General features: G+C 31.1%; 1 protein-coding gene across 4 annotated transcripts in view; it reads right to left on the bottom strand.

The window, feature by feature from the left end:
• Window positions 1-1,089: 1,089 nt before the first annotated feature.
• The window catches only part of CPSF6 (cleavage and polyadenylation specific factor 6), a 34,632-nt gene continuing 23,072 nt past the window's right edge, over window positions 1,090-12,649 (bottom strand). For all 4 annotated transcript variants that reach the window (XM_017894055.1, XM_017894056.1, XM_017894058.1 and 1 more), the window contains one exon: window positions 1,090-5,938. The gene's annotated coding sequence lies outside the window, so the exon portion shown is untranslated. The remainder of the gene's footprint in view (window positions 5,939-12,649) is intronic.

Here is a 12,649-nt window from a genome sequence, read left to right as displayed (position 1 = left end):
CCCTTTCCCATTCACCAAGTAAAGTCATTTTTTTTCCCTACAGATCTCAGTATTACATTAAAGCAGTAAATTTTTAAAAAGTTTTCTATAAAATGAATATAGATTTTTGACAGGTAAAGTATATATCATTTATCTGAAACTGACAATAGCTTATCAGAACTGATGTACCATAAGAAAATCCAAGAACTGTTAATGAACTATGAACGACCAAGAACAGCATTGGAAATCACTTCTAATAATTATTGTTTCATGGTAATGGCTCTGAAACAAAACTAGGAAGACTGGGAAAAATCTGTCCACAAATCTTTTGTAAAAAAAAGCTTCTCTCTTTCACCAAATCAGGTCTTGAACTGAGTCTTACGTAGTGTGGCATCTGGCCAAAAAATATTCCTAATGATCTTCTCTTAAAGTTAAATGCCCTCACAGGGCAGGGACGGAGAGTCTCAACTAATTCAATACAAATGGGGATTGATCAATGGAAAGATGTAACAAACAGTAATACGAAATCTAACAAAAACCTGAACCATAATTTTAGTGGAGGCATGGAAAGGGGTCCCAGTGATGGTAATATTATTTCTCATGTTCATATTAACTTGTTTATATTACCTTTAACATACTACTCTGAAGCTTGCAGGTTGAAATCTGAGACCTGATATTAACACCTGAAACAGAAATATCTATTGAAATCACAAGTCTGTTACTGTTTCAAAAGTACACCATGTTTCCAAGCTAACTAGTAAAATATTTTTGCTGCAAACATTTTTACTTGATTAAAGTCTAGTGAGGTTAATGATCCTCTAAAACTAGACAAATGCTTTCTGAATCTTTGATTTAAAAACAATATAACAGCCTGGAAATCTGTCAGGCCTCTTAATCCTAATTTTAGCCCAATTATCAGTTGCTTTCAAGAGCACCAAAATGTCAATACACAAGAAAACAACCAGTATCTAGGGGGCTGACTTACAGACAAAATATAGACAACAGTCCAATTTCTGTTATACTGCATACTGCCAATAAATACTAACTATTTAAACCATACACAATGGTTACCAAATCACAAATCAAACAAAAAGGACAAACTGCAAAGTCTTATCAAAAGTTGATTTTATTTTCAATACAAGATAACACCATGCTTGTTACCAGTGCAGTTTAAGGCCGACAATGGCCATATATCAAACTGCCGAAAAGTCACCTAAATGCTAAAGAAAGGAAAGACAAAGTAAACATTAAACACAAAATTGCAATTACAAACATTTTAATAAAATGGAATGAGCTTTTTAATGGAAGCTAATATGAAGTCTAATTCTCAGGGAAAAAAAAAAAAAAAAAAAAAAAGTCTATTTGATCAATTATCACCTTACCTTTTTGCACAGAAATCTTATTGTGAAGTCACCATAGAGTCAACAGCTAAAATTTTAAGACTTTCTTTGGCCTTCTGATATTAAACAAATTATTTACAAACTGTGATCAGTAATTCACGGATATTGGTAATATGATACAATTTTGTTAAGGGCTTTCCATTAAAAATTGTAAAACAACTTTGTAAGGCTGTACAGGGCTGTAAACTACTTTGCTAATATACCATGGGATGCAGAGGAAGGAATAATAGACCTTTTTATTAAGGCTAAAGTTATCAATATTATAGATGCATTCCTTAAAATACATTATGATTTATACCCAAAGGATCCTTTCCCATTAAATACCACCTGAGTACAATTTTCAAAGTAAAAAAATAAACATGAATTCACCATAGTATTTTAAAATAATTTAAATTACAGAATGTTGAGAAGTGTTACGCAGTAACAGTGCGACAAAAAGAACACACTTTCAAAATAAAATGTTTTTGCTAAACGCAGAAGGGTCTGTCCAATTATGAAATTACTGTAAAACATTTACACCCATGGCAGAATTTTAGGATACTCCCACATGAATAAAACTCTTGGTAGTATTTACTATGCACAGTTACCACGTCAAGGTGTGTGTGACTTCAATTAAATTCAACCTAATATTTAAGACTCCCATTACAATATGTTAACTAACATAGCAGGAAGTCTTTAAAGACATTAAAATGTATATAATCAAGTATACGTCCCATACAAAAACCATAGTAGCTGCATACTCAGTGAATGCCAACAACCTGAAATTCTAAAAAAAGAACATTGGTTAAGACAAACCTAAATCAATCTGAACAGTGTTGCCTGAATATTTAGAATATTCACAAAAATTCCTATTGCTTCTTTCTAATGCCAAGAAAGAAGAGTGTAAGAACTTTCTCCCAGAAGCCTAGACATTTCAATACATTTTCTATTTCAACTTACAATGAAACTTTAATACTGAATCTTGATTTCTCTAAATCAAAAATCTCACATTACGAACACAAGGAATGCCATATTTAAGGCCACATCTTAATAAATTTATAATTTTTGGTTGAATATTTATTGAAAAAAATCAGTCTAAGGCTTCTAAGAGTCAAGTTGCTTAAAAAAAAAAATAAATACGCCAGTGTTTAAACTGAAGGTTAAGGTTAAAAAAAAACGCGCACGCGCGCACACACACACACACACACACACACACACACACACACACACAGTAAGAACAGAAAATAGAATGCTTTGCTACAAAATCCCACTTAATATATTTTAGCACAAAAATGTCTACTATACACAGTGGATAAGCGTGCATTTACATACATACAACTAGGGGAAACATTTACAGAGGGCTATGGGATGCAAATGAACTTAATGAGTAAAATTTAAAAACCAGTTATCTGTAAAACAGCGAGAATCTCAATACTGTATTCTCAGTCAAGAATTAGAACATAAACTTCCTCTTAAGCTGAAGCTTAAAACACAAAATTGGAGCCATTGTAGAAAATACAGAAAATGCAGTGATCATTCAGGTATGAAAACCAAAATGTCGAGAGCACTCCAACAGAAAAGTCTTGTAATGCATCTCATTGTATAAAACAGTATGTATTTAGATTGGCACAGTTAAATACATAAGGGAAAGAGAAAGTCTTTACCCTTTCAACAATTTTCCTTCACTATAAAATATTATACAACATTCATTAAAACCTCCATGTTTATTTTAATAACTGACCTGAACTAGTAAAAAATAAAGCAATATTCTCCACAGGAGAATTAAATGAAAATAGTATCTTAAGCTACAAGTTATCTGTATATTCCAAATTGTCATTAACTGCTTAAGAACATTCTAGGAAAAAGGACCATTAAACGGGCTAAACTATGATCAAAAGCCACCGCAACTTACTCCAAATCTTATGAAAATCGACAAAATAAAATACACATCTGCAAATTTACACTGGAATATGCTTTCCACAACATAGTTCCTTTAACCAAAAGCAGCACTTTCAATCCAAAGTGCTGTCTGAGAAGCAGTACCATTCAGATACCGTATCACTCATCTGTTTAACTTTACTACTGGCTGAAAGGAATGTGACTGTATAGCATTAATAAATGCTATGTTTTAAAATTCAACTCGTTTTCATATCCACTACAGTTATTAACTAAGGAAAAAATGAAAAGGTCTCTGAGACACTGTTTTTGGTGTCTATGCAAGGATTTATCTCTTTGGATTGTTTTTACACATAAAAAAACGGAAGAGTTTTCAAATAACATCAACCCATAAACAACTGAAGGGGGTATGAAGAATGAAACAAGGCTTGCAATTTTCACTTTTACTGCTGTACATTCATGTGTTATCAGGTAGAGAAGGACTTTGCAAAATTACTTGGTCAAACCAAGAAGTTATTTCCTTCTGACAACACTTAAAATAACAGATTAGCAGCAAACAAATCTAGTACCACTCACACTGTCTGCAACAGAAGTCACGTAATGAGATCAGCCAAGCAGGGAGAAGAGTGATATAGAAGGAGCAATTAAAAGGTTCCACTGATAAAAAATGAAAAGGTAAATAAAGGATTTAATTAGTATAAAATTTCCAGTTTCAAGTGCAGTAAGATTTTTGTGATTACATTTTCAAATTGTTCAAAGAAAATTTTATTTTCATGGACATTTTACTTACCTTTTAACCTTACTATTAACTAATTTCTCCTGTAATATTTACATGTCCATACTTCTTCGCATTAGGGTATTGTAGTCAAAATATTAAAAAGCCAAGAAATGACAAAAACAATATACAGAAAACAGGAAAGTTTTGATACAACTGTAAAATAATGTTAAAAAAGCAACTGCATTTTCAACAAAACGCTTAAAAAATCATTTCTGAAAGCGAACAGTTCTGATAAATATCAATGATCCCATGCAGATACTTCAAACACAAAATATTTTAAAATAAAACTGGCAGTGATATGGGTAATTCAAAACAGCTAATTTTGTCAGAAGCGGTTTGGTAGCAGACAAGATGAAAGTGAAGAACAGCAGTGGAAATTTCTGGAGGGTTTCTACAGTTGCACATAACATAGTATCTAGGGTATTTTAACACTTTAAGCATTGTCCTAGAATTTGGGTATACTTTAACAACCAATGTGTATCAACAGAAGATCTCTCAAAGATAATCAGATCTTTAAAATATATTAACGTGCTCAAGAATTTTAACTCAAATTTCTGAAGTAGTGATTTCAAATGACATTCCCATAAAAACACCTAATCAAGTTGACACCCTGCCTCTGCCAATTTTGCAATCAAGAACACATGCTAGCCAGGTGCTTTTAAAGTGGGCCTGTATGTAAGGCAGGTTTGAGAAAAATCTTTGATTAAGTAACTATAGCATGAATCAATACACTGCATGAATGCACATAGTATTCCTTAAACTATGCAGACACGGTTTATCTGTAATTTCCCATTACAAATACTGGGGAATACAACCGAATGTTAATGAACATCACATCCTTCAAAAATTTATACCAATTGGAAAATAAAACTAAGGTTCTCTTTACTCACATTTAATCTGCTGCAGGGCTGTATTTACACTGCTTATGGCTTAAGAAATAAACCATAAGATCAATAAAAACAGCAAGTAATTGCAGCATCAAATCAGAATTGTCAAAATTTCTTCAATGTTAGCAGTTCACAATTAAGTGTTTCAGTACATCTGTGTTGTAATTAACCTGCATTACACATCAAATATGTACGGGTTTTTACTTATGTATTAAAACCTCTGCTTTTTTGACCCCTTACACATTGACTGGATTGCTATGTCCGTCAAATTTCAATTTTTACAAGTTTACATACCATTAAGCAAAGTCACAAGCTAACTAGGTAAAAACAGCTAGAAAAGCAGAATATAGAAATATTAAATATCCATGTAATCGCCTATTCTAATATCAAAATCAAGGGCAAAAGACACTTAATTACTATGTTTAATTCGCTGAACGCAAGATTAGATTGATGCATATCCAAAAACGCTATTGCAATGCTTTAAAGGACAGTAAAAATGTTGTCATAGTAACATTATCTTTAGATATTGCTGAACACAAGACTTTCCCTGAGGTGTAAACATCAAATAACTTGAACAGCTTTACACATCAGCCCCATTAAACAGTTTATTACAACACTACATCTATTGTAATCAAAGTGATGCTGTTTACAGACATTATCATATAAACATTTTTAACAAGAACAAACTACTACAAAAACAAGCATTTACTTGACTTTTTTTCCAATTGCTTGCACATTATAATGGCCAAATGCATATAACCAGTAATAAAGTTGCAAAAGCTATAACTTTTTAAATCACACAGGTTTCCTTCAAATAAAACAGTTAAGCAACATAAAAAATAAAAGTAGAGCTACTGGTTACCATTTATGCAGATTTGCTTTATTCAGATCTATTCCTGTTCATTTTATCCATGAATCCTTACAGGTTCAGTTCAATCACAAGAAGCAAACTGCTGGACAAGCGTCATTTTTCCCCCATGAAGACTGTTTTCTCTTGGAAGGTGATCCTCTTCCTTCAGCTGTAATGTGTCAAAATTTGTGATGTAGATTTTGCTATTCCCCAAAATACACAGAAAAACGCTGGCTTAACTATACATACACAAGTCGTGCATCTACTTCACTGTTACGTATTCTAACACAAAGTAAGAATTAACGGAAACAGTAGCTGCCTTTGTGGTGGTGAAATGTTCCAATTTACCTGATGATTAAACTGAGACATTCTGATTTCATTCTCCTTAGATATTATTGCCTTATAAATTTAATGACTGAAGCAGTAATGAAAACATAGCAGCTACTGTTTCTGTGATGATGGAAACATTCATAAGGCATTTTCTAAAATATGCAAGCTACAAAAATAAATGGAAAATGCTTGGATGATTTTAATGTAAATATTTTTCATTCACCCACATTATCAAGTCTATAAACTCATTTAACAATTAAATGCTGAACTAAATATAAAATTCAAAATTATTTTACAAATTAATGTATTTAACAGCATACAGGAACGTCTGCAAGTATTATAAATCAAATGGTGTTCCATATTACAAAATTTATAAATAAGATTTATAAATAGAGTATGGACATTTAAATTAATGACATCCACGTACAAATCTTTAGACATAATACAAATTTAAAACATTTACTTTACTTTTACTCTATTCCACCTATATAGAAATACCTAATGTGGTATAAACTAACCAAAACAAGCTAAATGGGAATCTACAATGATAAAGTTCATTTAAAACTCACATAAAATTAGAAAAATAAAGTTGATAAATTAAAATTTCAAGAATACATATATATGCAAACTTCAGGTAGAGGTTCACAAGAAACATTCAATTAACTTGGATATAAGTAACCATTGAAACATTAGGTAATTAAAGTATAAATGACAAGAAACCACTTCAATAATAAAGTGATTTAAGAGTCAAGAGGGCAGAAGGTTTTCAAAAAAACTTTTTGCAATTTGAATATGTTCACAGGGCACAGTTTAGTGGTATTTTGCCATAAAAATAACTGAAAAATACTTTCTGCTCTACAATTAAAAGTTATTTCTGCCACTGCTATAAATTTTTTTTATGTCCTTTCCTCCCCAACTAGGTTGTAAGTATCTTAAGAACATCAGTACATAGATGCATTCACACTGCCTAGCAGTAATAACTTAAAATTTTAAAACTGCAAAAGAAAAAAAATAGATGGTACAATCCAGGACTTCCTATTTTATATATAATAGTTTCTATATACCCATATTTTTCAGATAACTTCAGCCATTGCTATTGTTATCTTTTATTGCATCTTCATCTTATATTGATGAAGCTATTTAGCAAAATTATTTAGTGGGAAAAAAATCTAAAATGGTAGCTTTCAAATGTTTTATTTTTATTATGTGCAATATGCTTTTAAAAAACTGGTTTATGTATTAAAGAAAGACAAGGCATATGTTCTAATCTTAAATAATAATTACTGGGAAATTAATAAATTTAACTGCGAAAGAATGCTATCTCCCTAAATTTTCTGTTGTGCTGGAAGGGATAAAAGAGATCAGGTCATTAAGAGTGAAAACTAAAGTCACAGCAAAACAAAATATTCCATTCTTCCATAAAACGTATCACATACACTGCATCTTTGTATCATTATCACTCCAGTGGAGAATTAATACTATTTTTATATAGAGAATCCTGTTTGTAAAATTGCAACACACATCTTTTTCCAGGACTAATGCACTCATTTGTTTGATACTTTATAGATAGATCTTTTCTATTAATAAATTAATTTTCACCATACAGACATAAAATATGGGGGATAGTCTAGCCGTTTTTATTTCTATTTCTAAACACTTTACATTTAGGCACTTGGAAATACAAATTTTACAGTCTCAAACGAAAGTGACTTTTAAGGCAATACAACCCATTTCCAATAATCCAATTCCATATTATACTCTCAAACGTCTAAGTAGGCAACTACATCAACAAAGACAGCAAAAAGCAGCTTAAAAGTGACAAATACATTCAATGCCCATGTTTTCAATGTATCATTTGGTAAAATCTGTAACGTCAAAGCCACACAATTACTTGCTATTAATTATAAAAGAAAGGCCTATGTAAACAGATGTTAAAACAACTAAAAGATAAATGGAATCTACACCTTTTTAATAAAGTCTGTAAACTAAAGTGAACACTAAATAAAATTTCAACACACAGAGAAGTACCTGTATTTTAATATATCAAGCCATTATTAACAACTCAAATTATAATCGTTTCTGTTAGAAATTTACGCACATTTGCTAGAATTAGTATTTTAAATTAATGGAAAATTCATCTTCTAAGATTCAAATAAATACTTGATAGGGCACTTTTATAGATTTTCACATTAATATACTGAATTAAAAGGATTCTCATATAATTTTAGAGATGTACTATTAATGAAGTAAAATTCACTTTTCTCTATCTGAAAACTTCTCCTTAATAAGAGGAATGGAAATGAGGTGGGCAAGAGAAATAATTATCTACACACGAGTTAACTCTAAAATTAAAATTCCTTCTGGTGTTGACTAGAACATATTACATAAAAACAATTCTAGTTATTGTAGATATTTACAAGTTCTTGCTACCCAAACATTCATATTTTCATCTTTCTACCTCTGTACATAGTACTTACCTCATTTTAACTAAAGCATTTTATTACTCTATAAAACACATACATAATTGTTGCTCTTACAACCCAGTAAAATAGTAGAAATAAACTTAATCACATTCAAAGAAAATGAGCGTTGTTCCCAAAATATTTACAAAATGAACATCTCAAAATAACCTCTTATTTATAATTCATGGAGAGTTAAAACATGCTACCACAAAAGAAAAAGTCCTAAAATTTAGATAGCATAAATGGCACCCTTACCCCTTTTTGGTTATTAGGTTTCTTTAAACAACGTTAACTAAATATTCATTCAAGACAAAATTTATTCAAAACAATCTATTTTACAAACTAAAACAATGGTAGTAAATTTAACACTGAGATGAAGGTGAGAGAGCAAGATGACTCACACTGGCATTGAATTTTCTTTTCAACAGGGAACATTAATCATTTGTAAACAAAACTATTCTTAAACCACAGTGAGCAAAACACACTATACATCCATTCAAGGGATCACTTTCTACTCCCTCTTGTAACTTCAATTAACTCAGCTGTGCAGTGAGACAGGTTTTGTAATACTCAAAGCAAGAAAAATCAGAGGTAAAGCAATGAAAGCTAGCATACATATCCAGAGGAAGCAGAGCAGTTAGGATATATTAGAAAATATACGGAAACAGGGCTGGGAGCTATAAGGCAGACCTCACATAACCTAAGAGCTGCAGAAACAATTTTAAAATCTTATTACAACCAGTATCATTCACCAGGTAACTAAGATAATTTAATTTTCACATAAGCCTCAAAGCAACACTAAGAAGAAAAAGAAACATCTTCAACACGTAAGAATTTTTTTTTATTCTTTTGGCTTTTTTTGGTTGTATTCAAATTAACACAAAGTTAATAAGCTGAACACACAATGCAAAGCATCCTAATCTTGGGCAATAACAAAATCTACGATCCTAAGATCATATTTAAGGTAGTAGAAAGATAATCAGACGAGGCTGGCCATGGTGGCTCATGCCTGTAATCAATCCCACCACTTTGGGAGGCCGAGGTGGGCGATTCACCTGAGGTCGGGAGTTCAAGACCAGCCTGACCAACATGGAGAAACCCTGTCTCTACTAAAACTACAAAATCTGCCAGGCATGGTGGCACATGCCTGTAATCCTAGCCACTCGGGAGGCTAAGGCAGGAGATTTGCTTGAACCTAGGAGGCGGATGTTGCGGTGAGCTGAGATCGCACCATTGCACTCCAGCCTGGGCAACGAGAGTGAGACTCCCTCTCAAAAAAAAAAAAATGTAATTGGACAGCAAAGGCAAGTTATTTAATCCAGACCCCATACGCAATGCTTAAAAATTGTCATGGATAATAAAGATTTGAGAATTGTAAAACCTCATAAAACAGGCAGAGGAAAAGCATGAATAAAGAGTTTTAAAAAATAATAATAATTTGGTTTCAGTAAACAAAGAAAAGCTGAATTGTTAACACAAATTTGCTGAGCAGAGATGTTCCAAAGAAGTAACAAGAGGAATGCAACCTTTTAAGTAACTCAACTATGACACTAAAATTATTTCAGTAAGAAATGTACAATCTTAAAGCATTGAACTACTTTTATTTTGCTCAGAGTGGTCTGAGAATAGAGGCAGAAATTACAGAATATGAAGCACAATGTATTTACATACTGAAATTTACAATACTGGTATTTTCTCATTAAAATATTATCTATTTGAACTTAGATATTGAATACTTTTAGAAAAACCAATACATTTTAAAATGAGAGAATGCAATTAACATTACCAACAGTTCAAACACAAAAAAAATTAAGATGGGACAGACATTAACAGCTTGCCAAGATCATTAAGTTTCCAGTTAAAAAATTAAGAACTTGCCCTTTTAGCCATTCATCATCACTTTAATAGATTACATTAGTATTTTCTTTGTATACAGCCTTACTAGTGACATTCACTTTAGCTTTCAAATCACTCAATCCATTTAGTCCATTTAAGATTTACATGAAAGCTCAAAAGGACTCATATTTTAAAACTTCTAAAAGGTCAACAGACCTTACTATGATGGTGATCAAATTTGCAGATAGCTTTTGTTTTTATTAAAAAGTTTTACTTGAATATATTTAATCCCAGTCCCCACTCCTTTATTCATGTCTACATCCACAATAAATACTGTTTGATATAGCAAATGTACAATAATCCAGGATAACAGAATTTTTTGCACTAGAAATGCTTATGTAAAATTTTGCTTGGATGAAGGCACATACAGTATTACAACTCAATTCTGATTAATGTACAAACAAAACATGGAAATTCTGGTATGGTACATCAGTGATTAAGAAAAAATGTCAACAATAGTTTGCACATTAGGAATTTGTAGCTAATGTCTGAATGGAATGAAACTCAAGTCATGATATAGTTAGGTGTACCCATTACTAGAATGTAATGTTAGCTAACTCAAATACTTTAAGATTAACAATGGATTTTGTTTACTTGGCTGACTATGCTAGTTTTACTAAAACCAGTAAGAAATTGTAATTAGTTAACTTTGGGTTTAAATTGGTTTGGAGGCCCCTTGATGGGCACATGCAATTTTGCAGATGAATTCAAGTTTCATTATCATGTCTTTAGTAACTAGAAGCTTGCTGATAACTTATAAAGTCTAAAAAAAAAATAGGGAACTTACAGAACCTGTACCTTTCTATAATGGAAATGAGTGACATAGATAAGCATTTCAACTAATAACCCAGTCACAATCCACCTTAAGCAACTGATGGATACTGAGAATTTTTTTCATTAAGATGGGATCAGATGTATTTAACTCAGGGGGAAAAAGTGCTACATCTTTAAAATTTAGTGTTTAGATTTACATAACACAATATTCAATTTTACATTCAAAACAATATCAATTTCAATAAGCTTAGTTTTAAAAGTATAAGATATTTTTTGCCTCATATTAAAAGAATGTTTTGAGATTTATATTAAATTTTGTAATACATGGAAAACTATACAAAATCAAAGTTTTGATATTCAATCTGCATATTCAAAATGCAAAGTATCAAAACCAGCTTTTTAACTTAAAAAGTCCTTAAAATTGTAAATAGTGTTAAGAGCTTATTTGTGTTCCATAAAAATAGCACGCTTATTTTCTAGGCATTTAAGGACCTCATTTGCATATCTGTTACGGTTAAAGAAATTGCTATTCTGTCACAGAATTACATACACTTGATAAAGCCTTTAACTTTGCCCATAACAATTTAAATCCTAACAATTACCATGACTGAATTTTCAGTAAGTTTCCCATGATTACTGAAAATAATCATATAAAGAGTATTTACCTATGAGGGGTTTGTTTAGCCTTAATTTAATTTGAATATGCCAACCAACACATAAAGAAAAAAATATTTTAATTTACAGAATAACCTTTGTGTCACATGCATAAGCCTTATAGTACCCTCCCCCAGCTCTTCACATGAATAAATGCTGTTAACAAATATAAAAAATAAAATTACATGTGAAAATGAAGCATAAACAGACAACTCTTCCCACTTTATGAAAAATGTACACAAGAAATAGTTTTAAAATACAGAAAAAAAGACAATGATTATGATTTATGAATGAAACATCAAAGAAAATTATTTCCAGTTATTCTAAACTTGGGTATATGGCTTGACACAATTTAAAATTTTTTAGATATGGTGCACCTGAACCCATTTTAATTGAATAACTTTTACATCTTCTTTGCAAATTAAAGGATACTGTTTCTTTTAAAACAAAATCAGATGTCAGGATAGTGTCTCTTCTAAAAAAAAAAAAAATTTCTTTTCTTTTCTTTTTTTTTTAAGGAAAAGTCTCTTTGAATGTTGAGAAAACATCCTCCTGTATTATAAACTATTATTGTGTCAGATTTTCTCATAAATTTTTAGGGACAAATAAAACTAGTTCAGGAATAGTAACTTTCCATTTATTTTTAAAAATCCAAACACACAATATATATGTGAAATAACTCCCTGTATTTTGTGTTCTAAATTACACACAACCTAAGTATGTGATTACAAGAATCCCAATTTTTAGATTTTAGAAGTACACAA

This window comes from Rhinopithecus bieti, unplaced genomic scaffold (genome assembly GCF_001698545.2).
Source record: "Rhinopithecus bieti isolate Rb0 unplaced genomic scaffold, ASM169854v2 scaffold_25288, whole genome shotgun sequence".
NCBI lineage: Eukaryota > Metazoa > Chordata > Mammalia > Primates > Cercopithecidae > Rhinopithecus > Rhinopithecus bieti.
Note: the sequence above shows the minus strand (reverse complement) of the source record. Positions and strands in the feature narration are given on the sequence as shown.